This window comes from Anastrepha ludens, chromosome 2 (genome assembly GCF_028408465.1).
Source record: "Anastrepha ludens isolate Willacy chromosome 2, idAnaLude1.1, whole genome shotgun sequence".
NCBI classification, from domain to species: Eukaryota; Metazoa; Arthropoda; class Insecta; order Diptera; family Tephritidae; genus Anastrepha; species Anastrepha ludens.
This window is the reverse complement of record NC_071498.1, coordinates 38,272,354-38,300,188: the sequence shown is the minus strand read 5'-3', so window position 1 is coordinate 38,300,188 and position 27,835 is coordinate 38,272,354. Positions and strand designations below refer to the sequence as shown.

Here is a 27,835-nt window from a genome sequence, read left to right as displayed (position 1 = left end):
TTCAAAACCAATTTTTTCATTTTTTGTTTTTTGAGCTGCGCCGAAGCCACTATAACAGAAATTTCATGGGAAGCCATATATTTTATTATTGCAATAAAATCATATTTATCGTCAATCGTTGCTGTGTGACATGGCGAGAAAGAATAATAGTCGTGTCGGACATATGTGTCCGACGTGGCGTAAACCGCATAGTACAGTGTCACACATATATGGCCGACGTGGCAGTCAATGTGTTAATAAGAATTTCTAGAAGAATTTTTGGTACGCAGATTCATAGCCTACAAACTTTTTAGCTTTTTGACCGAACTCCTCCTCATAATATATTTGTCGCGTGCGTCTTGATGTTGTTCCACAAATGGAGGGATCTACAGTTTTAAGTCGACTTCGAACGGCAGATGGTTTTTTATGAGGAACTTTTTCATGACAGAAATACACTCGGAGGTTTGCCATTGCGCGCGGTAGGGCGACAACTATTGGAAAATACTATTTCTATAGTTAACCAAATTTTGGTAAAATAAAGTGCAAATATGAAGTTTTCGTAAGAGTTTTCTTAGTTGATTTTTATAATTTTTTTTTTTTGATGATGTAGCGCTTTTTCTGTTTTAACAAAAAAGAGTCGTGGAAGGAAACAAATTATTATTAGCAGCCCCCTCAAGCTAACTTAGCCTGTATCAAAACGATATCAAACTGTAAAAATGGTAAAGAATTGCCCATATGGTAAGCTAGAATGAATTAGAGCTATATAGAAGAGTAAAGGAGAGATACTGTTAAACAAAAAAATCAGCAAATTTAACTTCTTAAATATATGGACAGTTCTTTTTTTTTTTATTGCTAGTCGAAGCTAGAATTTTTAGTCCAAAGTGCATTTCGTTATCGTTCGTAATTCGTTGGGCAGTTACTGTAGCTGCTTGTTTTGCCTGGCGGGAACAACTCGAATAACTGACGGACCGACACGCTAACTGACTGACTGCTTAGCTACGCAGCTTGGTTGTTGGCAACTTTGCCAACTTGGTTGGTTTACTTTGGTTGCTTGGCCACCTTGGTTACCTCGACTTGCAGGCATTACGGTCGGAGCTGGAGTCGAAGCAACGGCAATGCTGGTCGCATATCTGACATGAACATTCTAGGCACATAGATTGGAATGGGAAACACCAGCAATAGCGCTGCCAACAGCAACAACACTGAGAACAACAACAACAACTACAATAGCTACTACCGTCGACAGTGTAATTTGGAATTCTGATGTTCAGTTCACATGAAGTTTCCATGGTCCGTCTACGAGAAAAGCACAAGCAGCAATAGCAACAGCAACAGCAGGAATAGCGCAAACTGATATTAGCGTAAGCACCAAGCACTGCTCGTAGAAGCGGCAATGGCACCGGCACCGGCACCAGCACCAGCACCAGCACCGACTCGAGTAGACAATCTCGTAATGCCAGTGCCCGAATAACAAAAACTATGTATATACAAAAACAATAGCAATGTGTTTCCATCCACGACTCGGTACACAATTGTTGTTTGGTTCCCTCAGCTTTTTCCGTTCTCGTTTTCATGATTTGAAATAATTTTCTTTCATTTTCCTTGTTGTCCGTGCGTCTTTTTCATTTCGTTGATGGGATTTTATTAAAATCCACCGACAACCAACCAAGCAACCAAACCGACACAAGCATGCACACACACTTGTATACACTCGTATGTATATACGCGCGAATGTATGTATGTACTTATGCATGTAGGTATAACCGGACAACGACATCGACCCAAACGATTTAAGATTGAATGAATGAATAACTCGCAGAGTGAGTGTGCGGCATTGAGGGCAAACAAAGTATTTAATAAAAAGTAAAGCAATGCATTGAAATTCAAATACGTTCGATTTATGGTTGCATTTGGAATTTGGACGATTTGCTGATAAGGTGCCATTGACAAGATCGCAAGGTCGTTCATTGAACAGTAGGGTGGTGGGTAGGGTTGGTGGGCGGTGAAAGAGGTGAGCGCATGACACACAAAGTGAAAATACAAGTATAAATGTGTATGTGTGTGCCTATGTATGAGTAAAATGCACTTTTATCAAAAATAAATATAACTGTTATGACTTCATGTCTTCATATTTATACGAATGCGCTCCCTATTTAATATATACATACATAAATATGTAAGCAAGATTGTGAGAAATGGCATATTTGTCGTAGCTACTTTTACATCATATCAACTAGATTTAATTTCCAGGTTTTGAAGATACTTATATGATATGAAGGGTGGCCAGATTGGAGGTCCATTTTCCAATAGGTTTTTTGGCAGATCACGCGTGACTACTGTCAAACGAAATGGATATTTTTTTCGGTATTCATTGAAATTTCATCATAGAAAGACTTAAGCCTCAACAACGTTTACAAATCCTACAGGTGTATTACGAAAATCGGCGTTCTGTGAAAAGAGTTCATCGCGCGCCCAGGCCAACTTATGATGTACAAAACCGTTCAACGACGAGGTCTATTTTGGGGCTTAATGGCTACATCAATAATCAACAAGCAAGGAGAGCCATCACATCCATTGAAAACAACTATTTTGTGCGTCTTATGGGCTGGAGGAATCATCGGCCCATATTTCTTCAAAGGCGAGGCTGGCGCCAATGGAACAGTGAATGGCGAACGCTATTGCGTTATGATAAGCGATTTTTTGATGCCAGAAATTAAACCTCGTGATCTCCACAACATTTAGTTCCAACAAGACGGCACCAATTGCCATATAGCCCGTGAAAAAATGGATTTCAGTCATTTCAGTGAGCAATTTATCTCTCGTCTCGGACAAGATCGTGTGATATTAAACCTTTGGACTTTTATTTGTGGATAAATCAACTTCGGTTGAGGCATTAAAAATCAACATTACTAAAGTTATTTACGAGATACCGATCGAAGTCCTTCAGCGAGTCATTCAAAATTGGTGTTTACGGATGGCCGAATTACGGCGCAGTTGCGGCCAACATTTGAAAAGGATTACTTCTGAAAAATAAATGTCATAATATATATTGTACTACCTAGAAATAATAAAAATTACTCAATCAATTTGAATTTTTTTAGAAGCCCAACTTATTAGGAACCCGATCTTTTGACCAGATAAATTTGAACCACTTTAATCCTATGTTATTACATGGGTCATTTGAAAAGTCCGTGGAAAAATAAAAACTTCTTCATTATTTGGGGTAAATATATTTTTTATTTTTTTACTTAGTCTCCTTTAAGGCTTATATACTTTGTTCAACGCTCTTCTAGTTTGTTGATCCTTTTCGAATTATAATCTTTGCTAAAGTCTGAGAAAGAGCCATTCGTTTCTGCAATCTCCTCCTCGATTGAATAACATCTAGTCCGAGGGATCTGAGGAAGCCACGCATAGAGCATAGGGTAGATGTGAATCGAGATGGAGTCTTATTTACTTTGATTTTGTGACCACAACGGCTGAGGCGTGAGCTGGTGCGTTGTTCTGATGAAAAAGGAAAATACTTCGACTTCTTCCAAACACCAATAAATATACCGATCTGGGTGAAACTCAGTTTGTGTTCTTCTAAGAGATGCTATTAATTAAACATAGCCTCGATACGCGGCAATAGTGCCATCTCTCTGACTTTGCAAATGTGAAATTTGAAAAGGTCGAACCAAGGAGCACCAGGAGATTTGGTGGCTCCTAAAACACTCAGGCTAAAAAGCCCCTTCATTGTATTTAAAGCTCTAGAAAGAGGGTAGATAGTCAAGGAGGGAAGGAGAAAAGTGTCAGAGAAAGAGATAGGGAAGAGTAGAGACAGAGATAGAGATAGTTAGTCCTGTGAGAATTTTCCAGATTCTTTGGCAAATCTGTAAATATTCTCCAGTTTTAGAGAACGTTCTCACGACATCAGAACGAAAAACTCGTAGTCTTGTTCCAGCAAAGGCAGTACACTCACAGAGAAAGTGCTCAGTGCTATCCGCCTCACCCAAGCACGACAAGCACATTGGGTCCTCAATGAATCCAATGGTGGTCAACCGAAAGCCTTTCCTTCCAAGTTTTAGTAGAAAGTTTGACAGTTTTCTGTTCTGACTTGCCACAAAACACTTTGCAGTTGTGCAGCGTTCTAGGCCGGGCCATCGCCCTTTATGTAGATTGCATGCATAACCACTGATCTACTTCATGATTTCAGCAAATTTCGATTATTGGCTCTTTCCCTTGTGAGAGAACCGCTGATCCACAGTTGGCCAATTCATCGGCAATTTCGTTTCCTTGAACGCCGGAGTATCCTGGAGCCCATATAAGTACAAGCCTGTTCTGTCTTGCGACAGAATTAAGCTTCTTCTTACATTCTTGAACAATCTTTGAGGTTTGCTCCGCGTTCTCTTAGGTATTTTTGGGTCCGTATGAAAGGAACTATACTAACCAGGTCTGCGCCTGTATGCAGGGTCGTATTATCAATAGGGCTATTAGGCAAAACCTGCCCAGTAGTCTCTGTGTACCGAGGTAAAACATTTGCACAGTTTTCATTGAATTAACATTTAAAACAATTTTATTTATTTTTTATTTGAAGATTTGTATTCTCAATGACAATATTATTGTTTTTGGTTTTTATAACAATACTTTATTTCAAATTTCTATAAAACGAGGAGGGGTTGTTTCATGCGCTGATTGGTGGCTGACTGTCAAAGCGAGAGTATTTGTATTTTCTTTCCCTTTTCTTCCTTTAGCTGAAACACGACAACAGCCCGCTAAATTGTTATATTTGTGAAATCGAATCACCTTATATAGATGCGCGTTGAGAAGTAGTATTGAATTTTTTCAGGTGGATTTTAATGACTGCTAATCAAAGGACGGTACGCCAAGCTAAAGGAAGAGCAACTTTTTTAATGCAAAAATTCTGTATTGTGAATGCCCAAGCACTGGAAGCACTGGAACTACGTATTAGTCTATTATATGGCCACATCACTTTTACACGTTTGACACTACTGGCTTGCATGACAAAGCGCATTAAGGGAGTCGCCGATCCGTTGGGTACGTAACGTTGCGTAGTTTATTGTAAACAAAAGTTTCGAAATACTTGTTAAACAAATAGCATAATTATGAATATAACCGCTTTGTGGTAGATGGATGTATTTTAGGAAGTTAGAAAAAGTTTCCTGTTAGAGTTAATTCGGTCATGCCTGTATGAATAAGTAATTATGGATGGAAAGTATGGAGGAAGTATTCGTATACCAGTTTTCTTCATCTCCTTCATTTAAATGTAGCGCCACCCAAAAATCTACTTACATTGGTAGAACCAAATTTGGATTTCTATAGTTTTTTCGTCCCCAAGAGGCTGCTCTATATTAGTTGAGCCGAGAGCTTTCATTCGACTGGGTTTAGAAAGCACATATTTCATTAAATGTGCGGCTATTGCAAAACGACACGGCTCTAAATCCATTAGTGATATGGAAAAAAAGCCTGAAGAGGTACTCAAATTCATCAGAAGCCTCCAATTTTAGACTTGCAGTCAAGCACAACATACCACATTAGGGATGACAGTGCCCTACGACTCAATAATAATAATTATAATATTTGATGAAATCGAGTTCAAGCAAAGTTAAAAATAAATCTGTTGTTTTGTAAAAATATAATAAAACTAAATAAGAAAACTAATAAATAGAAAAACACCGATAAAAAAACGACATTCAAAATTAGCTTCCAAACATATAAAAGCTCACAAACACTCTCGAAAAAATAACAAAAAATCAGCCATACAGGAACCGGAAATAGATGACAACTTTAAAGTCATCATCAGCATCCACATAATCATCAACAGCAACAGCAACAGATGCAGATACGATAAGGCGCGGCAACATACATATATGCTTACATATCTACAAGCATACTTAGTTACTACACCATGAAGAAACTACATTTGGCGCGCGAAAATATTTTATTACCTGTATGTATGATTGTAGTTGGACGACTTGAGTTGAATTGAGTTGACTCGTTTGACAAGTTGGCTGGCAGCTCCGTTGACTACTTGACTATCGCTCACTGCTTCCACCTCCAAAATGTTTGACATAAATTCAATTTTTTTTCAAATGGCATGCAAAAATATGTATTTTCGTTGTATTTTGTAACTCTCTACAAATGAAAAACTTGACTGTCTACTTTTTTATATTTATAAAGCTGTAACGACTCTCGTTGGTTTCTTAGTTGTGCAGGATATTTTTATTCTAATGTGTTATGTTTCATCAAACCTCTATTTCAGTATATTTTTCAGAATTTTCTAACTTATATTGATCCCAACTTTAAGCTTCCGATTGCTCCAAGACGGCTTAGTGGCGGCCAACTTATGTATAGTCGTAGTTGTACTAACAACAACCATCCGTTCATTATGACAATTGGTAGTATGACAATTGGTAGGACATAATTATATACATATATATATATATACACTTTTTGGGTGTTTGGCCGAGCTCCTCCTCCTATTTTTGGTGCGCGTCTTTATGTTGTTCCACAAATGGAGGGACCTACTGTTTCAAGCCGACTTCCAACGGCAGATATATTTTTATGAGGAGCTTTTTTATGGCAGAAACACACTCAGAGCTTTGCCATTGCCTGTCGAGGGGCGACCGCTATTAGAAAAAACTTTTTCTTCATTTTTTTGTTTCTCAGAAATTCGAACCTACGTTCCCTCTGAATTCCGAATGGTAGTTACGCACCCACCCATTTGGCTATGGCTGTCGGAGCCTTCGATAATTACTTGCATTAATATTAAACACGAAATGGCTAGTACTTAATATTATTTAGGCTTATATGTAAAAAAAACCTCCCGTAAAAACCTCAAATTAGGCCTTGGTAATGAGAAAACCCATTTGAGGTCTTCATGGGTTTTTTTTATTGCCAAGAGTTAACCTTGTGATTATACATGGAACACAATGCCATTTAAATTACTACGCCCCTTTAAACATTTTAGAGCACATTTTCGTGAGATTTGGTACTTATCTCATCGATGGCAACTTTGATTTCATGCTTTAACTCTTAACACGCCTATGAATGACTGGCGTAACCTTTATTTTGAACTTCGCGCCCTGAGTTGAATGGGGTTAAATACCAGCATTTAGGCCAAATGACACCACTGATTCCCTTGATTATTTAATTTTCGAAGAGAGTGCGCAAAAGATTGTTGATGTTCATGTTGAATGCTAATGTTACCCCCTTCAATTCGGAAAGACAAGCGCTAGAAATTGTTTCAAATTAAAAAAAAAAAATGGTTCAATGATGGCTTTCGACCAAAATCCGCTTCGAACAGTCCCTCGTCGATGCATCGGATTTTCCATGATGATGGAAATGTTTTTTTACTAAATGTGCCGAAGTAAAAATGAGCTTCATCTTAAGGCATGCATATTTCCATATTTTATTTATTTATTTTATTTATTTATTTATTGTCTTTGAATGGATACATTCTTACAGACTATATTAAGCTAATGTACAATAGTTTATTAGTTACTAAGAAAAGAACGATTTAAGATGATTGACTAAGATGCCATGCGGCCATGTAAAATCAGCACCAGAAGAATTGAAAAACATATTTAAATCTGAACATGCCCTAGGAATCGGAGCATTCATCCCATAGTTGGTTCTCGAGAAGCCAATTTTAAAGGTTTCGTACTGTCGGAGCCTCATATTGGGTATATTAAATTGAATTTTACTTAAGAGGGAAGGACAATCAATAGATCCAGAAATAATAGGAATAATAAATGAGCACGATAGAATAGACCGTCTGCTATCAAGTGGTTTTAAGTCAATTAGTAAACATCGAGAGCGGTAAAGAAATGTTGCAAATGCTTAACCCTGAACTAAATGTCTGATAAATGTGGGTGTCATTTCAACTGTTAATGCCGAAAAAATGTATACCATAGTTAAAATTCGACAAGTAAATTTTGGACAAAACTCCGTATACAAAGGAGATGTATTACCAAGAATGATATATTATCAGGTTTGGCAATCTGTTATAGCGAAAAACAAAACTGTGCGAGCAACTTCTGCTGCCACGTCATCGGGGATTCGGCAGCAGAATCCTGCAAGCTCGTTTCATACGTATTCATACACTCGTCCAATCAGTTGCTGCTCAGATTGCAAATAAGTTAAATGAGTGGGGATTGTGTTGATTTTTTTTCGTATATCACTAACACAATCTCAGTTTTTTCGTAAGCGAACGCTCTAGCCGAATAGGTTGGTACGGGACTACCATATCGTAGATAAAGTATCATACAAAATGATGGAAGAGATTTTTTCTAATAGCTATCGCACCTCGGTAGGCAAAGGTAAACCTCCTAGTGTATTTCTTCTATGAAAAAGCTCTTCATAAAAAACCGTCTTCATTCAGAGGGGGCATAAAACCATTTGTGGAAAAACATCAAACCACTACCAACAGGAAGAAGAGTTCGCTGAAAAGGATCCTAACAAAGGGTGTAATTAGTGATTACAGTATTGGCTCCATAAGCACCATTCACAATTTCTGCGGCCTGGCTACATTTTCGCCTTTATCAAAGAAAAGCTGTTAAATTAACCCAATTTTCTCTTTGTTGACTTACAATGTTAACACCCAGTAACTCACAACTGAATGGAGCAAACAAAAACAACAACAGATTTTTTTTAGTGTGAAATATCACCTTGACAACGAGCATAAACTTTAAATTATTTGATCGATACTTTACGACATATCGATCACTATAGTCATCTTCCGAGAAAATCATGGACCGGTGCGGATAGATCACGCCATCTATTACATGCATTACAACGATGAATGCCGACTACATTGAGCTTCAGATCTGCAATAGTAAGCTGTTTGTGCCCTATAAAAGAGGTCGCCCACGGAAAACCTGGATTGACACAGTTAATGACGACGCCAGGAGGACGACTGGGGGATTTTTGCATAGGATCGAAATTCTTGATCAGGGTTATTAAGGGCGGCCAAAGTTCATACCTGACCGTCACGTCAACAATGGTGATGATGATATCATAAAAATATCTATCGAAAATTTCACCTTAATTCAGCTTCGTTCCCTCGCCTCATAGAAACTTGATTTGGAATGCAAATCTTACTCAGTCTCCTCACACATTCTAGCCCAAATCTCATTATACATACAAATATGAAGCTTTTCAGGCTGGTATGTGTAATCGTTCTTACCTGTTTTATGAATAAAGGCATCCAATCTCCATGAATGCGATATATACTTATGTATATAGGCTACACTCCGCGGCGGCAACTGATCTTAATCTCGTTGAAATCAAGCCTTAACTGTTAAACTAAGCAGACAAGGCCAATATATAGATATATGGAGCATGGTGAAAATAATTCATAACGTGTGGCCACGACCAGACCATTAACCGACTCTCAGTGAATTTGAAAGAATCAACTTATTCGCTGACGTCACCAGGGCCATGACAGCGGTTTGGTTACGAAAAAATACAAAGTATTATAACCTAACGCCTTGGAATAGACTTTGTTTTGTTTCCCATCTTCTTTAAAACTAAGAAAATTGATCGTGCGACAAACGCAAGATTTGCAAGATTTAATTCATAATTTTTTTCTTATGTATCTTACAGGAAATTGCGGGAAGAAAATTCTAGGGGAGTTGTTTTTAAAAAATTAAGGACACATTTTTTTCCTCAAAAATTAATAATACAAAAATAAGTAATTTCTTCCCCAAAAATATTTTTTTAAGTATATTTTATCGTACAAAACTAAATTTATAAAAGTGGTAAAAAACAAACCGAAGATATATCGCTTTAAGAAAATGATTAAATCTTTCACAATTTTTTTTTGTTTTCTTTAATTTTTATTATACTTAATTCTACATACAAACAAATTTTTGTAATATAATAATTGGCGAGAATGTCGAAAATTTTTGGATCACTTCAGATGGAGTCGCTTAGTGATGCATAAATACATTTGTTGTTCTCAAACAGAGAACCACCTTGGTCTTTGTGGGTAAAATTTACTGCACTGTTGAGTAAATTGTATATTAACTAAAAACTTTTTTAAATTCTAACTAGAAGTAATACTGAACGGCTTTTTTAAATAACAGATTGTATGTAATAAATGAAATTAAAAAAACACCGTTGAGTTCTCCGAGATTCAGTGTTGGTTTGATCATTGTAGATGCTTTACTGATGGATTTAAAATCACATAGGTGTCTATAAGAAAGGAAGTGGGCTTTAAACACCATTTATATCTTATAGAGTAGGTATATGAGGATAGGTATGAGTTGTAGGTACGTAGGTAGGTAAGATGGCAAGAGTACCCCAGGTACACTACAAGTAGCACTTACTTGCCGTTTTGATACCATAATGTGGGCCACTACCTGTGAAAGGATTTAGGGAAGAGAAAAAAACCTTCTACAGCCATCCAGTGCTGTGGATGTAGCGGAGGAGAGAAAAGGGATCTAGGCTGGAGAATTTCTTCAAGTTATCCCCAAAGCGCACGCTAAGGAATCTCAAGCGCCTAGCCGCCAGAGCCGAACATTTGCAAAGAAAGTGTTCCACAGTCTCTTTCTCTGCAGGATCCCCACAGCTTCTGCAATAGGGGTCGTACGGAATTCCAAACTTCTCCGCATGAGTACCGATCACCCAGTGACACCCAGTGACCAGTGATCACCGCAATGAGTTCGGAAATTGAATGGCGGGGGATTCCCATCACCTTAAGCGTTCTGTTTCTATCATATTGAGGCCATAGTATTTTTGAAATAGCACACGATGAGACAGACCTGCATCTGTCTTGCGCTTTTTTTAGAAAGAAATTGTGTAGTTTGCCTTTAACGACGGCCAAGGGGATACCGATGTCTGAGAAGGGGACAGTTGGAACCGGTTCCGCCAATCCCTTCCTGGCAAGTTCATCGGCAATTTCATTTCCCTCTATATTCCTGTGCCCAGGAACCCAGATAAGGGAAATGTTTCCTGCACGTTCGAGACGTTTAAGTTCCTCCTTACAGGGGTTCACGAGAAGAGAGCTGCAATACGGCGACGACAGTGCCTTGATTGCAGCTTGACTATCGGAAAAAATATTAATGCCTCCCTCCCAACAGCGATCCCGAAGCATTTTGCATGCCTGCGAAGACCACGGCTTGAAAAACGCTGCTTGTTTCCAGCAGTTTAAAGGAGACTGAAATGCTGGCTGATTTAGAGTAAACCCCCGCTCCCACTCCAGACTCCATTTTGGATCCGTCAGTGAAAAAGAGGTATCTATATCCGTACCGACCCTCCCCTCTCTCCAATCTTGCCTGCTCGAAAAGATAGCGCTAGCACAACCCTCAAAGCACAGTTTGCGGATGGAGAGGTCAGTGCGAATGGTATGAATTGTAGGCTTTATGGATAAATAAGTGAGAAGAATTCTGAACATCTCTCATAATCGAAATTGAGTCGTAGCTGATTGCGGATATTAAACTTGGCACCAAAGCACAATTTTAGGTTAAATTATTGAAATAATTTGATATTTTTTTAATCTTTCACCTGTACACTATCATGAAAGAATGTTGGCAACCTCGAAAAAATATTGCGAGTGTTTTTTGCGCGAATGCATGACCAGCAGAATTAAATATTGAACAGGAAAAAAGTGCAATATCATATGAGAGCTTTTTGCAAGCTGAGTTTTTGTTAAAGTTTAAATATAATGAAATAAAATATATGCCCACATATGTATGTATGTATATACGACCATGCATAAAAAAACATAGGTAGATAAAAAATTAATGCTGGAAATTCGCAAAAGTCAAAGTGCTTGCATTACAAGCATACAAACTAACACATAAAAAAGGTAAGCACTCACACATGCATGCCGACAAAAAGCACGCGCTCGCAGCATACACACATACATATCCATACACAATAAATGCAAGCAAATGCGACACTGAAACTCAACAAAAAATTAGAGCTACACAAAAAGTGCGCAAAAAGTTTATAAAAAATATATTTGTGTGTATGTGTGGATGGATGTAAGTATAAACCTGGGTGTGGGTGGACATCGTACGCAAACAGCGTCAACAAATGAAACCAACAACAACAGCAGCAGTAAAAATGTCGGTGTCGGCAAATGTCAGAGCTGAAGCTGTTAGCCACAATCGAAGCAGGGCACAGCATGGCGCACAACAGCAACAGCGACAGCGGCGATGAATTCAGTCATTTGGCGCGGCCCGACCCGATTTCATAGTGCTGAGTGTTCAGTGTTGCCATTGTGTCATCATCATCAAGGCGGCATACAACACAACAGCAAATTTCCACTGAACTCATTGTCAGCGACGACAATAAAAACAAACAAAAAAAAAAAAAAATAATAATAATAATAAAAAATTGCTAACAAACAAAAAACAAAAAGCAAACAAAAATTTCATACAAAAGTGACGCTGCAAAAAAATTATAAAAACAAAATAAAAATAGACATAAATAAAAAAAAAAAACTCGCATACACACAAATCAAGTGGGAGAAAAAATGGCAAATGTTGCCATCAAAATGCGTCATACGCAACGAAATATCGCACAACGAAGCGCAACACGCCCATTCACAATGGATACGGAGCACGACAGTAACGATAGGCTGACTAACAGATTACCGGGTCTAAATACATATGTATATTATATGCAGCTAGCTGCTGACTGACTGACTATTTAACTTGGCTGACTAACTATATGTTGCTGACTTTTGGACGCTTACAATTCACATCGCCTTTGCCAGAGTTTTGCTAGCGCTGTTGGTTGTTGACTAAGTGTCGGTGGTGGCACCATTACATATTTGCTTCGGCCAACCATTCGATGTCGGTATGTGTTCATATATGTAAATGCACGCACTCACGCACGCCGCACTCATCACGCAATGTTTGCTTGCTTACGCGCCGGCTTGGTTGCCACACACAATGCCTCAGCCGCCTAGCGTGGCCGGTGATTGAGGCCAACTTACTTACTTTACTCATGTACTAGTATGTGTATGTATGGGTACACGTAAATATGTGCATATGTGGACTTTTGCTGGATCGATAGCTGTCCACGAAAATAACCGCACGCTAGAACACCACACGCACATGAGAGCATAGCGTAATTGAAAGATCGATGCTTCGGAAAGAAAGTTTTCAACAATGAAACTAGACAACCTTTCTGGAATACCTGTATGAGTTCAAACATATTTTCTCTTAAGCGTAAATCAGTAAACACAAGAAAAGCAAGAAGTTCAAGAGCTAAAACAAGGGTCAAAAAGTTAGCGGGATGAAGAGAAAGAAGAGTGAAATTAAATACTAAGTTAGATTTCCTTTTTGACATATTCTCTGTTATCAATAAAAAAGGTTTATTTGAATCTCTCAAACAAGGAAGAAAACATTTCTCTAGGGCCTTCTAATAAACAGTATTAGCCAACTTTAGTACATCACCATGAGAAAGTTCTTTACTGGTTTCGATGAGATTTAATAGTGCTCGTTTCCCTAAGCCATAGAAAACCTATTTATGTGCCCTTCTTGCCCTTCTTTTGTTAAAAACTTAACCTGCTAGAGACTTCAACCTAAATTCAAATTCCGAGTGTGTTTATGTCATGAAGAAACTCCCCATAAAAAACCATTATAGGTTCGGAGGCGGCATAAAACACTACGCCTCTCCATTGCGGAACAACAACGCCACAAATTGGAGGAGAAGCTCGACCAAATATCCTGTCAAGGATTTAAGCGCCAATTATATATGCATGTAAGGCGTTTTTCAATAGATGCGCTTCAACTTTTTTCCGATAGGGAGGGCGAACGACGCAATATTTTTTTATTTTTCGCTTATCATTTGTAAACTTCATTAGTATACATTTCATCATGGAACGCTACGCACTTGAGCAACGATTGCAAATCCTGCAAATTTTTTATGAAAATAATCGTTCTGTTGCTGCTACTTGATCCAGATTTTTTCCAAAAAATCATCTTCAATGATGAAGCTCACTTTTGGCAACAACAATGCGTTACTGGGCAGAAAGCAATCCACACGTGATTCATGAGGCACCGTTGCATCCCGAAAAAATCACTGTTTGGTGCGGTTTACATGCCGGCGGCGTAATTGGCCCATATTTTTTCGTTGACGAGAACGATCGTCACGTTACTGTGAATGGAAATCGATACCGCGATATGATAAACCATTATTTTTGGCCGCAATTGAATGGTATGGACTTAGACGACATGTGGTTTCAACAGGACGGGGCCACAAGCCACACAGCACACGCTACAATTGATTTGTTGAAGAGTAAGTTCGATGAGCGCATTATTTCCAGAAATGGACCGGTCGAATGGCCGCCGCGCTCGTGTGATTTGACGCCTCTAGACTATTTTCTTTGGGGTTATGTGAAGTCATTGGTCTACAGTAACAGGCCGGCGACGATTTGTGAGCTCAGAGCCAATATTGAACGCGAAATTGCTGGAATTTCGGCCGATTTATGCAAAAGAGTGGTCCAAAAATTGGGTTCAACGATTGGACTTCGTAAAACGTGCACGCGGTGGTCATGCAAAAGAAATCGAATTTCATGCTTTAATGTATATGTTCAAACTCGATAATAAAAAAAAAAATTAGTTAAAAAAGTCAAACCGTTTGTGTTTTATTAAAAAAAAAAGTTGAAGCGCTCTTACTGAAAAACGCTTATAGTTATATATACTTATATACAGAGTTACTGGGAAAACCCTCCTAGTTACTTACGGATAATATTGCATATTTAGGTAATTCATGATTACATGACATGCTATCCAAAACTCAACCGTTTACAAGATATTCGATTCTACAGATTATTTAAAGAGTTATATTTTTTATCTTTTTTTTTTTTGTTTTACTTGTACGCCCTTTTTTATTTAAATGTTAAGAGGTGTGTTACTTTTCCGAAATCACCAATAACAATATTTTCACAGTTTTAACCAAGGAGTGATAATTAAAAATGGCTGCTTGACATTTACTAAATCATAAAAATCACATCATAAAAAAATTTTTTGGATGGAATAGTCGTCTTGAGGACTCAATTACATAGTGAAAGGTAAAATTTCATATATTCAAAAAACTTTAAAAATTTGCGACTCAAACAACAAACTTAACAATTTGAACTCTTTTACTCATTAAAACAAGTTCTCGACATGTAATTCGACCGCTATTTCTCATACAAATTGTCATTATTTTCCTTAAATTATTTTTCATGACTTATGTTTGAAGTGGCTCAAAAATTACATTGATATTAAAAAATTCTTTTTGCAGGAGGTCATAGTTTATGTTTCTTCCTCTATTAATTTGTCTATCTGCCGACTTCTTAAACGCTATTGAGGTGATTAGTGACTCAAATTTAATATTTACAAATCTGTTGAGTCATGACAGTAGTTCTGGTTTGAAAACTTCCCATTTCTTCCCTCCACTCCCTCTATTCTGTTAACTTTTTCGCTTCCCATCTCATTTCTTTAAGCAAAGCTTTATTATTGCAAGGAAAATTACGCGAGCCGCACTATTCATTTTATTATTTTACTCATCTAGTTAAACGGCTGCAATCCTGAATAGGGTTATGGAATAATTTATAGGCTTGCCGTGTATCCAAAAACCCACACAGGGGTGATTCAGAAATAACTGAAAGATATGTAATAAATAAAGATCTGTAAAATAAGTAAATAAAGGATAAATGAGCTAATCCTTAAGGCGTAGGCTTAAATTGATCCCATGCGTTCCTTCAGCTGATCCATCTCTTAAGCTCCTTCTCTAAAGCATGGCACTAGAAGTAAACGTTTCTCTTAGCTTTTGAGCCAATTTTATGAACCTCGATGAAGTGACTTCGAGTAAAAGATAAAACACAAATTAAATCTCATATCTTAATCGTTTTCAAATTTTCAAACAGAATAACCATTCAAATTTATACAAGGTGGGCCCTGTAAAATTTGCTTTTTGAATCGGCTATAAAAAAAAACTAATAAATATTTTTTCAAACGTTTTTTTTTTATTTTGAAGATTGAACATTGTCATTTATGAATAAAAAAAAATATCGTTCAAATGACTGCCACGACTGGCTTTACAGTAGGCCATTCGATCAACCCAATTTTTAAGCACATTTTCGATTGTTTGGGCTCCAATTTCTTGAATGGCAACTTCGATTTCGTGTTTTGAACCATCAATGGTTCGCATAGCATTTGTCCTTAACGGCCCCTCACAAAAAATAGTCCAACGGGTTTAAATCACAGCTCCGAGGCGGCCAATTGATATCGGAATTTCGGCTGATTATTCGGTTTTCAAAAATGGTAGCCAAAAGTTCGAGTGTAACTTTGGCAGTGTGACGTACCCACCGATGTGAAAATCAGAAAAGAAGAAGAAGACTCACCACTTTGGAAATAGGTTTTCAATATTTCCCAATCTTTTTCAAGTGTATAGCGTCCCATTTCGTAAATGTCAAACCTTTAAGTAAATTATGAACACATGTGACATGTCAGTTGTGTTACCATTCTCAAAAAAATAGGTGGTTCAAACGCTATATGGCCCACCCTGTATATTATTGAGGGTGGCAGGTCCAAGGCCATGCAAGCCCACGGTACTCAAAATCGGATTTTTTTAGGTTGTAGTCTCGACATTACTTGCATTAATTATATTCTCGTCATCGTCAATGATTTTCAGCTAAAACTTTGTTTTTGTAGCTAACGAGAAATCACACGGCGCTAGACCCAGGAAATATTGTTCCTGTTTTTGAAGTGGTTGAGTATTTCTACTAAAGTAATTCTAATTAGCGTCGAGTAGCGCCATTTTATTAGCGTTGATCTCGTGTGAAATCTTGTTCTTGTTTTTTTGTTTCTGAGTCAGATCTATTTCGAGAGATCCAAGTATAGCAGCACACTTTTTATTTCTATGTCTAAGATTTCAAAGGGAATATTGTACTGGGCGAGTTTATTTAATCCCCGAAAGCGCCATGAAGAGGTTCGTTGTTTCATTAGTGTCCCATATCGTGATGAAAAAAGTACCTGAGCTGTTCGTTTATTTCCTGGTTTCGCAACAGCCTTTGAAAAAATTTTGTTTCGACAGATCTGAATATACTGCTTAATAGTTAGCATCTGTCCATCATCCACGTGATGGATTAATTAGCGGCTTGTGCACCCCACATCATCGCCTGTTGCGTGGTTTCTTGTTTGCACTTGAACAACCAACCCTCTCACCTATCACAATTTTATTGGAATAGCTGGACTCTCAATTTCTTTTTCTTCTGATAATACTCGTAATGATGAAAATGTCCGGGAGCTACTTGTTGAGCGTGAGTGGGCTGATTTCTTCGTATATCCAAAGTTATCTCTAGAAATTCCACGTCTTTCAAGCCCAGTTTTACAAGCGAATCTTGGAATTTCGTCAATTTTAGGATTCATAAAAGCCACACCTTCGTCTATAGCCACACATTTTAGGCAAGCTTCACAAATGCGCCTTCCACAAAAGGTAGCCGATTTGGAATCTTCGAAACCATTTCAAGATAAACGCAAGCGATGAAAAATGCTCTCAATAATTTATTCAAGATAAGGGTGGCTTATAAAAGTATTCAAGGGTTATACAAATCTTTGACAACAATTACTTGTGATACGTTGATTTTTTCAGACATTTGGAAGTGCAGGCTTTGCCAAACTTAGCCATGGAGCAATACTCAGGAGAAAAACGTGTAAAAGTGATCCACATGTTTTATTTAAACCGTCGTTATTAAAGAAGGACATTTTATGCATTGCGCATTAGGCGGATTGTTTGGTTTGCTTTTTTGGCTGGCGGGATTATCAGACCGTACTTTGTCGAACGTTATTATGGCATGAATTTTAATGAATTTGAAGAGGTCGAGCCAAGGAGCACCAGGAGATTTGGTGGCTCCTAAAACACTCAGGCTAAAAAGCCCATTGTATTTAAAGCTCTGGAAAGGGGGTAGATAGTTAAGGAGGGAGGGAGAAAAGTATCAGAGAAAGAGATAGGAAAGAATAGAGACAGAGATAGAGATAGTTAGTCCTGTGAGAATTTTCCAGATTCTTTGGCGAATCTGTAAATATCCTCCAGTTTTAGAGAACGAATATTACTCATTCCCATGACATCGGAACCCAATACCCGTAGTCGGGCTCTAGCAAAGGCAGGACACTCACAGAGAAAGTGCTCAGTGCTATCCGCCTCCTCCAAGCAGGACAGGCATACCGGGTCCTCGATGATTCCAATGGTGGTCATATGCTGACCCCATGGGTTGTGTCCTGTAATGATGCCGACCATCAACCGAATGTCTTTCCTTCTAAGTTTTAGTAGAAAGTTTGACAGTTTTCTGTTCGGACTTGTCACAAAACACTTTGCAGTTCTGCAGCGTTCTAGACCGGACCATCGCTCTTTATGTAGATTGCCTACATAATCGTTGATCCAGTTCTTGATTCCTGCGGGACTGATTCCGATTATTGGCTCTGGCCCCTGTGGGGGCACCGCTGATCCACGGTTGGCCAATTCGTCGGCAATTTCGTTTCCTTGAACACCGGAGTGTCCCGGAACGCATATAAGTACAAGCCTGTTTTGTCTTGCGACAGAATTAAGCTTCTTCTTACATTCTTGAACAATCTTCGAGGTTTGCTTCGCGTTCTCCAGGGCCTTCAATGCAGCCTGACTGTCACTGAAGACTCCAATCTGTTTCCCGCTCCATCTCCTCTCGATTATCCATTCGGCTACTTTTAGGATGGCAAAAACTTCTGTTTGAAAAACAGTTGCCATTCCCCCCATAGCATAGTGATACTTATTACTATCGTTTAAGTACCATCCGGCTCCAGACCCTATTTCAGTCTTGGACCCATCGGTAAAGATAATATCCGTCAAACCTCCCTGCATGCATTCTGGATTGCTCCATTGCTCACGCAATGGAAATCTGACATCAAATTTCCTTCCGAACGAAACTGTGGGTATCAGGTCATCTTTAGGTGCCAAGAACAGTGGATACTGCTCCGACAGCAACTTAAAGATTTCTCTGTGTCCCGAAGTTCCATCTTCGTGCCAGAAACCATATTTATGGAGTCTACACATTGCTTTTATTGCTTCCTGTTGTATCTTAAGATCCAGGGGGAGCAGATTAAGCATAGCACTTAGGGCATCACCAGAGGTTGTACTCATGGCACCCGTGATGCATAAACATACACTTCTTTGCAGCCTGTATAGTTCCCGGATTGTGGACTTAACCATGCTCCGTCGCCACCAGACCACAGAAGCGTAAGTGATGATTGGTCTGATAAGTGCCGTGTATATCCATAGGACCACAGCAGGTTTCAGACCCCAAGTTTTGCCAAAGGCTCTACGGCATTGCTGAAAAATCTTCAATGCACGATTCACCTTCAGTGAAACGTGTGTCTCCCAGGTCAGCTTCTTATCCAAGATTACTCCTAGATATTTAACTTCGTTGGAAAGACCAAGTGTCACACCTTTCAGTGTTGGAAGACTGAGTCCATCCAATTTCCGTTTTCTCGTAAACAAGACTATGGTTGTTTTGTTCGGATTAACGGAAAGACCTTGTCTCATGCACCAATCATCGATTTTGTCAAGGATACTCTGCACTTTCGTACAAAGCCTCCTTAAGGATTTATCCGATGTTAGCGCACAGACGTCGTCCGCATATGATTGGACGTGAAAGCCGAGTTCCTGCATCTCCGCTAATAGGCAGTCTACGACGAAGCACCACAGCAGCGGAGAAAGAACACCCCCTTGGGGACATCCTTGCTTGGCCCTGGCTGTGATTTGCTCGTCGTCGCTCCCACCAGCGGTTAACAGCCTCTCAGAGAGCATGGAGTATATCCATTTTATAATGGCTTGATTAACTCCGTGTCGTTCGGCAGAATAACATATCGAGCCGAAAGTGGCATTATCAAAAGCCCCCTCAATGTCCACGAACACGCCCATTGTGTATTCGTCAGCTTCCAGCCCAGCTTCAATCTTGCTAACAAGATCGTGTAAGGCTGATTCACATGATTTTCCACTCTGGTAAGCGTGTTGATTTCTACTGAGTGGACTTCTCGGCAATACCCCCACTCGAATATGTTTCTCCACCACTCGTTCCAGACTTTTCAACATGAACGATGTCAAACTGATTGGTCTGAAACTTTTTGCTAGGGAATAGTCATCTTTTCCTGGTTTTGGAATAAATACTACTCTTACGCGTCGCCATTGGGATGGTATATAACCAAATGCAAGACAGGCTGTGAAGATCCTTTTCAGGGCCTCAATCAGCCTGTCTCCTCCTTTTTTAAGCATTACTGGATATATTCCGTCAGGTCCAGGGGACTTAAAGTTGTCAAAGGAAGATAAGGAAAACCTTATCGATTCCCTTGTCACTATCCGACTAGCAATATACCAGCTGTACCTAGAGGTTCCACCGTTGCCACCGTCATTGTTCATGCCACTCTCAGCTTCAGAGAGAGTTCTACTACCCGGAAAATGGGTTTCGAGTAGAGCATTAAACGTTTCCGATTTGGAAATGGTGTATGAACCATCAGGTTTTCGAATGGAATCCAGCTTTACTGAGCGGTCTAAATGAAGGACCTTACAAAGTCTCGCTGTTTCCCTCATTTCTTCGACGTTACTGCAGAAATTTCTATAGGATTCAAGTTTGGCTTGCCGTACTTTTTTCTTATATTCTCTCTGTGTAAGTCGATGATTGGCCCAGTCCTCTTCTGTTTTGGTCTTCAAGGCCTTATTAAGAAGTTTCCTGGACCGTACACGAAGCTTCGACAGTTCAGGGTTCCACCAAGGAACCGCTTTCCCCTGTCTGCTTTGCCTGAGTGGACACAGTTCCTCAAAGCAATTGATTAAAGTACCTTCTAATTTCTTAGTCGCATCTTCAATCATTTCTGCTGATTTGAGTTTTTTCAGGTTTGGTAATCGCTCTGTTACAAGCTCATCATACCTGTCCCAGTCCACATTTCGAGGATTCCTACCGGAAGGTATTGATATTGTGTCAATTCCCAGTCGGAATTCGATAAGGCGATGATCAGAAAGAGAGTCCTCTTCCAAAACTCGCCATCGGTTGATTTGATTTCCAACTGACCTATTGGTAAGTGTTAAATCAATCACCTCTTGTCTCCTTCTGGTCACAAAAGTTGGTTTGTTACCAGTGTTTTGGATGACCAAATCGGATGACAGGATAAAATCCAGTAACTTGAGACCTCTGGGGTTGCATTTGCTGCTTCCCCACACAATGTTCTGTGAATTTGCGTCACAGCCCACTATTAGCCCCAGATTATTGGATTCTGCGTACTTGACCACTTCTCTTAGCTCCCTCGAAGGAGGTGGCTGTACAGAGTAATAGGGTAGGTAGGCCGAAACTATGATAGCTTCGACACTGTTCCCACTTTTCCAGTACTTTATTTTTGCAGCAACGATATCTCCAGAGCATAGCTCTTTTAACATCGTGTGTTCGATCAACCTCGGCATGATAATACATGCTCGCGGTCTCACATTCCCTTCACAATGAAGTATTTGTCCCCACGACATAGCACTTAGACCACAGATACGCTTGTGACATACCCATGGTTCTTGTATAAGTATTATGTGTGGGTTTGTTTGCAGTTTTGCATGCCTACGGCACAAGAGAGCCGTAGACGCTTTGCTATGCTGCAGATTAATCTGTGTAAATATTACTTCAGTCATGAGACCGAGTATATTTACGCTTTGTCCTCCACCTTATCCTGGACGCGGAACTGGATCCGCCCCAGATGTAGGTGAGGACGGCAACCGTACTTCGACTTAAGCACCCTGAGGGACCCAAGATCGATACCCAGTACCAGGTGGGAACCCGCCTCCGAAGTGGTAGCGGATTTCTGCCTGGTGCACGAGTATACTCTCCAGAGAGTCGTGTCAAGATCCTTATTCTGAACACGGATGCGTTTGAGGAGTTCTGCTGAATTACAGGAAGGACCCGGAATCCAGACACTCGCTCGTACCAGCCTTTCTTTGCTACTCTCAACAAGAATAAACTTGCTGTTTTCGCAGGCTGGAATCTTTGCTATAACTTTTTCTAGCCATTCTCGGGAAAAAGCATTGGAGCAGTGCACCTTTACGATGCCGTCTACCACGCTTTTCCCCTCGAACGTCGGCGCGTCTTTCGACTCACCGATAGCTTTCCAAAGATAGCTGTCAAGATAGTCTTGTTGCCCTTTGGGCAGTAGACCATCTTGTTTGTCGGTATGTATCTCCACCGTCATTGCCTTTGCTGCCATTCTCGCGAATGATTCGCCAGACGTTGACGGAAGAGTGTCATTCGACATTTGAGGTCCCTTAGCCTCTGCCTTGTCAGGCAAAGGTTTGTCTGCCTTGGATTGGGTCGAGGATGCAGGCATTTCCGAATTCCGTCTCTCGACTTTCCTCTTCTTTGCCTTTCTCCTCTTCCCGGTCGTTGGCACAGACCCCGTTTCGTTTCCGGAAGAGCGCAGCGCTACAGAGGAATCCTCTGTTCTGCCACGCTTTCCCGTTTCCGTTACAGGTGTCGAAGTTGACGGAGCTTGAGTCCTTGCCTTAGCTAGTGCTTCGGCTTGCCTCGCCTTCTGTCTCCTTCGTTTGATCTGCCTTGCGGTTAGACCAACACCTGCGTTCGAATCTCCAATAACTTCGGTCTTTTTACCGGTACTTACCTGATTCGCACCAGGTTTAACCGTTGTCAAAGACTTACTCGGTACCAGAGATCCGTCTGAGTCTACTGAGAGATTGTCCGCCATCTCCACATCCTCCACAACTTGTTCAGTTGCTTCAGATCGTTTCGACGGCGGTGTATCACTCACACTCACTCGGCTCTCCATTGGCATAGCCAATGTGCCATGTTTCACCACTAGTAGTTCGCTTCCTCCGGAACCCTGGGTGTCAGTTCCGGTCATAGGGGAGTGTGGGGTTCGGGCCTGCACATCCGATGCCCGAGCCGTCGATTGCTCGACTTGAGGATTTCCCAGAAGTGGGTTACCTCGTGCAGAAAGATCCTTGTTTAGCCTCCACATTGTAAGAAAATGCATTTTATACCTCCTGCCAGGTTGTGGCATAGTCACAAAACTTTTATGGTCTCAATTAGATGGCATGGACTTACCTACACATGAAGTTCCCAAGACGCATTATTTTACGATACAGGAGGATCGCTGAAGTCTTGCGTGTTGACACCATCGGACTTCTTTTTCAGGAAATGCGCGCAAAGTATGGTACATAAATGCCAATAAGCCCGAACCGATTGCAGAGCCGAAACACGAAATCATATCAGTTATAATTGATAACTAACCCAAGCTATTCCAAAAAGTCATAGAAAATTTTGATATGCGTAACCTTATGCAGCCAAGGGCATTTAACGGATATTACGTTTCATACATAAATCTCATAGACTAAAAAATATATTAAAAAAAAAATTTTAAATAAAAAGAATTGGGAAAATTTGTCGCGTTTAATTTATATAGAAAAAAAATCTACGGTCTAATTGATTTGCCCTATATTTCTGGTGTTGTGATCTCAGTATAAAATTGAAAAGCCCAATTATGGATGGTTCAAGACCAAGGATGATAGATTAGCAGGTTTGGCCAATGGTAAAACCCAAAATTGTGCGAGCAACTTCGGCTGCTACGTTATAGAGTTGGTTGGTTAGAGTGGTGATTCATCCAGAATCCAACTAGCGCTTCCGCACCATTTTGTTGCCACATCCTCGTTACCACGTTATAGGGTACTCGGCCCCAGAATTCTGCTCGCTTATTTCGCAGGTATTCACACACTCGTCCATTCAGTCGTTCTTCAGACGCGTATTGGTATTGATTGCATTTGATTTATTGTGTTAATTTTTTTCTTATACCACCAACACAATCTCAAACCAACCGCTCTCACATTTTCCGTTACGTCAGCCCATCAGTTAATTCATTTAAATTTGCTCAGAGCCGGTTAACGGTCTGAACTTGGCAATACCTCTGAAACTGTTTCACCATGGTTCAAGACGCGGGCGAAGAATCCCCTTAATACAGTACTATTCCAGAGTTCACAATAATGGGAGTTCACCCAAAAAATTTATAATTAAGAGTATTCGATATATCCCGATTTCGATTTTTACAAAAATGGCTATCAATATTTCATCCAATATTCATTTGAACGATGAGTTTTGATGAACTATTGGCCCAGCCTCGTCCCCTGACAAATTTTGAAGACTTCAGCAGACATCTGAAAAAGTTAGGGAGTCTAAAGCGAATGAAGAGAAAATGTGAAGAAATCAGCTCGACTCTTAGCTTTTTAACATTCATTTTTAATTCAGTCACTATTTTCCTTTGAGCTTACGTTAAAATGTTTCGATTTCTCTAAAATAACGTTTCATGCCATGTTGTACCGTTTCCGTTCGCTTTTCATAAATATCCTCTTGAATACATACACATATACGTACACATATTGTGAGTGTTTTGTTTTCATGTTAATGCGCATATGGAAAAAATTACGATATTATAACGGACTCGTAGAACAAACAGTACATCTTGTACTTGCATGGGCCTGTAATGTCCGTTAGTTTAAATTTAAATTCAACACTTCAAGGATATCCTTGTGTTGGCGCGCTCTGTCCTCCACGCCTGACTGCTTGGCTCTTAGCCTGCCTCATGGACTGACTGTGCGAACAATGCTCTTTAGAATGAGTCTCTGGGCGTGTATGTGTGTGTTTAATTCTCTCTCTATAAATGTGCTATAAATGCGTAAAAGCATTTACATTCTTGTACGTGTGCAAGTGTGTGTGTGTAATCAGATTTGCGCTGGTGTGCGCTATCCTTCACCTCCAGTGCGCCATGTTGGCTGTGAGCTGCTGAATGACTGTGGCATTATGGCTAACGTTGTTGCTGTTACTGTTGCCTCGTTGGCAGATATGTATATCTGTTTGTATGTATATATGTATGGATGTATGTAAGTATGTATTCCAAGCCATTCGTCGTCATCGTCGTACTACTGAAATTGGAATTTCTACGTACAAGCACAAAAACGACTATGTCAGCTACAACAAATATTTACTGCAGTAGCAACAACAAGAATAACACCAACTTCAATGTATTGTACTTTAGCTATAGTATATTTGTATTTGTGTTTTACAGCTGAAGCAGAGCAGCATCATCAGTGCAACCATCAAATTGCGTTGGCTATATCACATCAAAACGAGGGGGGAGAAGGGTGCAGAGCTCAATTCTGGTGAATAAATGTCGGTTACAGGGTGCAGCAATCAATACACGAGAAAAACAGATGGTGCTTGAAGGTAAAGGGATTTTTTTTAATACAAAATAAGATAATACTTAGCCGTTGTTTGATAAATAAACGAATTTTAGGCGAAAGACCTTCAGCAGCAATAAGAAGATAATAAATGCAGGTAATGCCGAAATTGACACTTCCAGAAAATCCGATTTTTCATTCTGTGGTTCCTCGTGATGCCTGTGACTCCGCGTACTACCTGTACTTGCAATTAAATACTCGACGCTTTTCCTCCGAAACAAGTAGTTTTTTTACTCGATGCTTTTTTCGAGTTTGGTTAATTTTTGATATTTTTGGTATATGTAATGCTGTAACTATCACTTATCATAAATTCATTTCATTATGTCAAAGTTTTTCATATTTAAATAACATAAAAATATTAATTAATTCCAACAAAAATAAAAAACGAATTTACGCTCAATAACAAAATTAAAAAAAAAGTGTGATTTTTATAATTAAAAATTTTTACTCGTTACTTGAATACGTCGAGCACTTTTTACCTATATTTATTCAGCACGCGATACTTTGTACCGATGTCAGAAACAAATAAAGTTTCGATACCAAGATTCTGGCCGCTCCGAAAATATAAAAAAATTAATTTAAAAACGATGGGAATTAAAGTTGAATGAAAGTAGAACTGATTTTGGCCTTTCCTTTATAGTCAACCAAAGGGGAGGTATTCATAAAGCTGGTTTGAAAAGTATATTAGTAGAAATAGAAATTCTTGCTTGCGGTGTTAAGCTCTAAGAGAGAAGGAGAGTTGCTATGAAGGAATGCGACAAGGCAATCCGATCCGATGTGTTAGCACGTTTACTGCTTTATTTACTAGAACTCAATGGCTCTGTATGGAATAAATGCCTTCCTAGTGTTGGGATGAGAATCGTCTTGTTTTTAAGTACACGACACGTTTAGAAATTATTTCGTTATACTACATATTGGGAATTGCTGCGCATTCGTTAGGCGAATAAAATTATATTACAGGTAGTAATCAAACTATGCTTAAGAGGCTGACGAAAAGCTCGCAGTACTATGGAGGGCTGGGAGAAAAGCAATAGGACCTTGTTAACCTCCGGAAGACACACTGCGGTGTAAGTCACCCCAAAAAGTGGTTGATGAGTTGTAGTTTGTTTATTTCTAACATCTGGAAATATACCGTTAGCTGTATTTTAAAATAAGAAAATAAATAATTGGCGCGTACACTTCTGTTAGGTGTTTGGCCGAGCTCCTCCTCCTATTAATGTCGTGCGTCTTAATGTTGTTCCCCAAATGGGGGGACCTACAGTTTTAAGCCGACTCCAAACGGCGATATTTTTTTATGAGGAGCTTTTTCATGGAAGAAATATACTCGGAGGTTTGCCATTGCCTGCCGAGGGGCGAGAGCTATTAGAAAACCATTTTCCCTCATTTTGCTGTTTCATGCATGAAGATTCGAAAATACGTGCTCTCTGAAACCAAATGGTAGTGAAGTACCAACCCCCTAGAAACGCCAATTTTACTCTTCGATTTCATGCAGTACGTACTCAGTAGTTGGTGCCTACCGAATTGATGCAGCTGCAAAAAAGTTATTGATCCTATGACAAATCAAACGCCGAAAGTGGCGATGGATAGGTCATACTCTTAGAAAACCAGCAGATAGCATCACGAGAATGACACTGGACGGCTAAAGATAACTTGGCGAAGGTCGATGTTTGTGCCGACATTACATGGGACGGCGCAAAAAAATAGAGATTGGGTGAAATTTACACCAGTGTGTAGTTTTTTTGGATATAGATTCAATGTCAAAAGAAAGTCTACACCATATATTGACAAGTCTAGGACACTATCATCGTCATAAAAGTCAATTATTTCATCCTCCAAATAAGAGAAAAAATTGTTTACCTCACTTTCTTTTAGAGTTATACATTTTCTTTTGACGCTTACAGTTTTGTTTATAGCTTAGTTTTGCCAAAGGTGAATTTTTATCTGTTTTAATTCCATTTCTATAAGGACTAAATTTTTTTAGAACAATAATGGCAATGTTCTATTGGGTCTAGATAACATTGATAAGTTTTAACTGTTTATTTATCTTTCAATTTTAATTAATTTTATATAAAACCATTATTCATAATTCTTCAAAAACTTTATAATGCAACTAATTAATAACTCACTAACTAATTTTTTTAATTTGCTATTTCTGTAGTTTTCTGAGGCCCAAGATGCTTTTTCGATACATTTTTTTTCTTTAAAACGCAGAGCCTATTTCTGAAAAAAAGACTTCTTTATGTGAATAAAATCCGAGCATGTTATTATACACATTATCTGATATCTTTGAAAAATTTAAATTAAGCAATTAATTTTAAATTTATCTTATCTAAATGCTTAAAAAAGGTGTAAATAAAAACTTTAACTGGTCGAAAAAATGTATGAATTGGGATGAAATTTACCCCGGTGTTTCGTTTAACATAAAAAAATAGGTAAGGTAAAACCAGACCGGCTTTGACGACTCATAAATATTAACTTTGAGTCAAATTAGGTTATTAGCATTTGAGATTTCAGTAATTTCCGATAAGCAAACTTCAAATATGGTACGAAATTTGAGACAACACCACATATACTTTTTAAAGAGATGTCATCTGCTTACGAGGACTCT

The 27,835-nt window shown here is 39.1% G+C and overlaps 1 long non-coding RNA gene across 1 annotated transcript; it reads left to right on the top strand.

Annotated features, from left to right (window-relative positions):
• The first annotated feature begins 4,924 nt into the window (after positions 1-4,924).
• Positions 4,925-25,541, top strand: LOC128857251 (uncharacterized). The gene is made up of 3 exons (XR_008453906.1): positions 4,925-5,013; positions 25,056-25,213; positions 25,284-25,541. It is a non-coding gene; the product is annotated as an uncharacterized LOC128857251 (long non-coding RNA).
• The last annotated feature ends 2,294 nt before the right edge of the window (positions 25,542-27,835 follow it).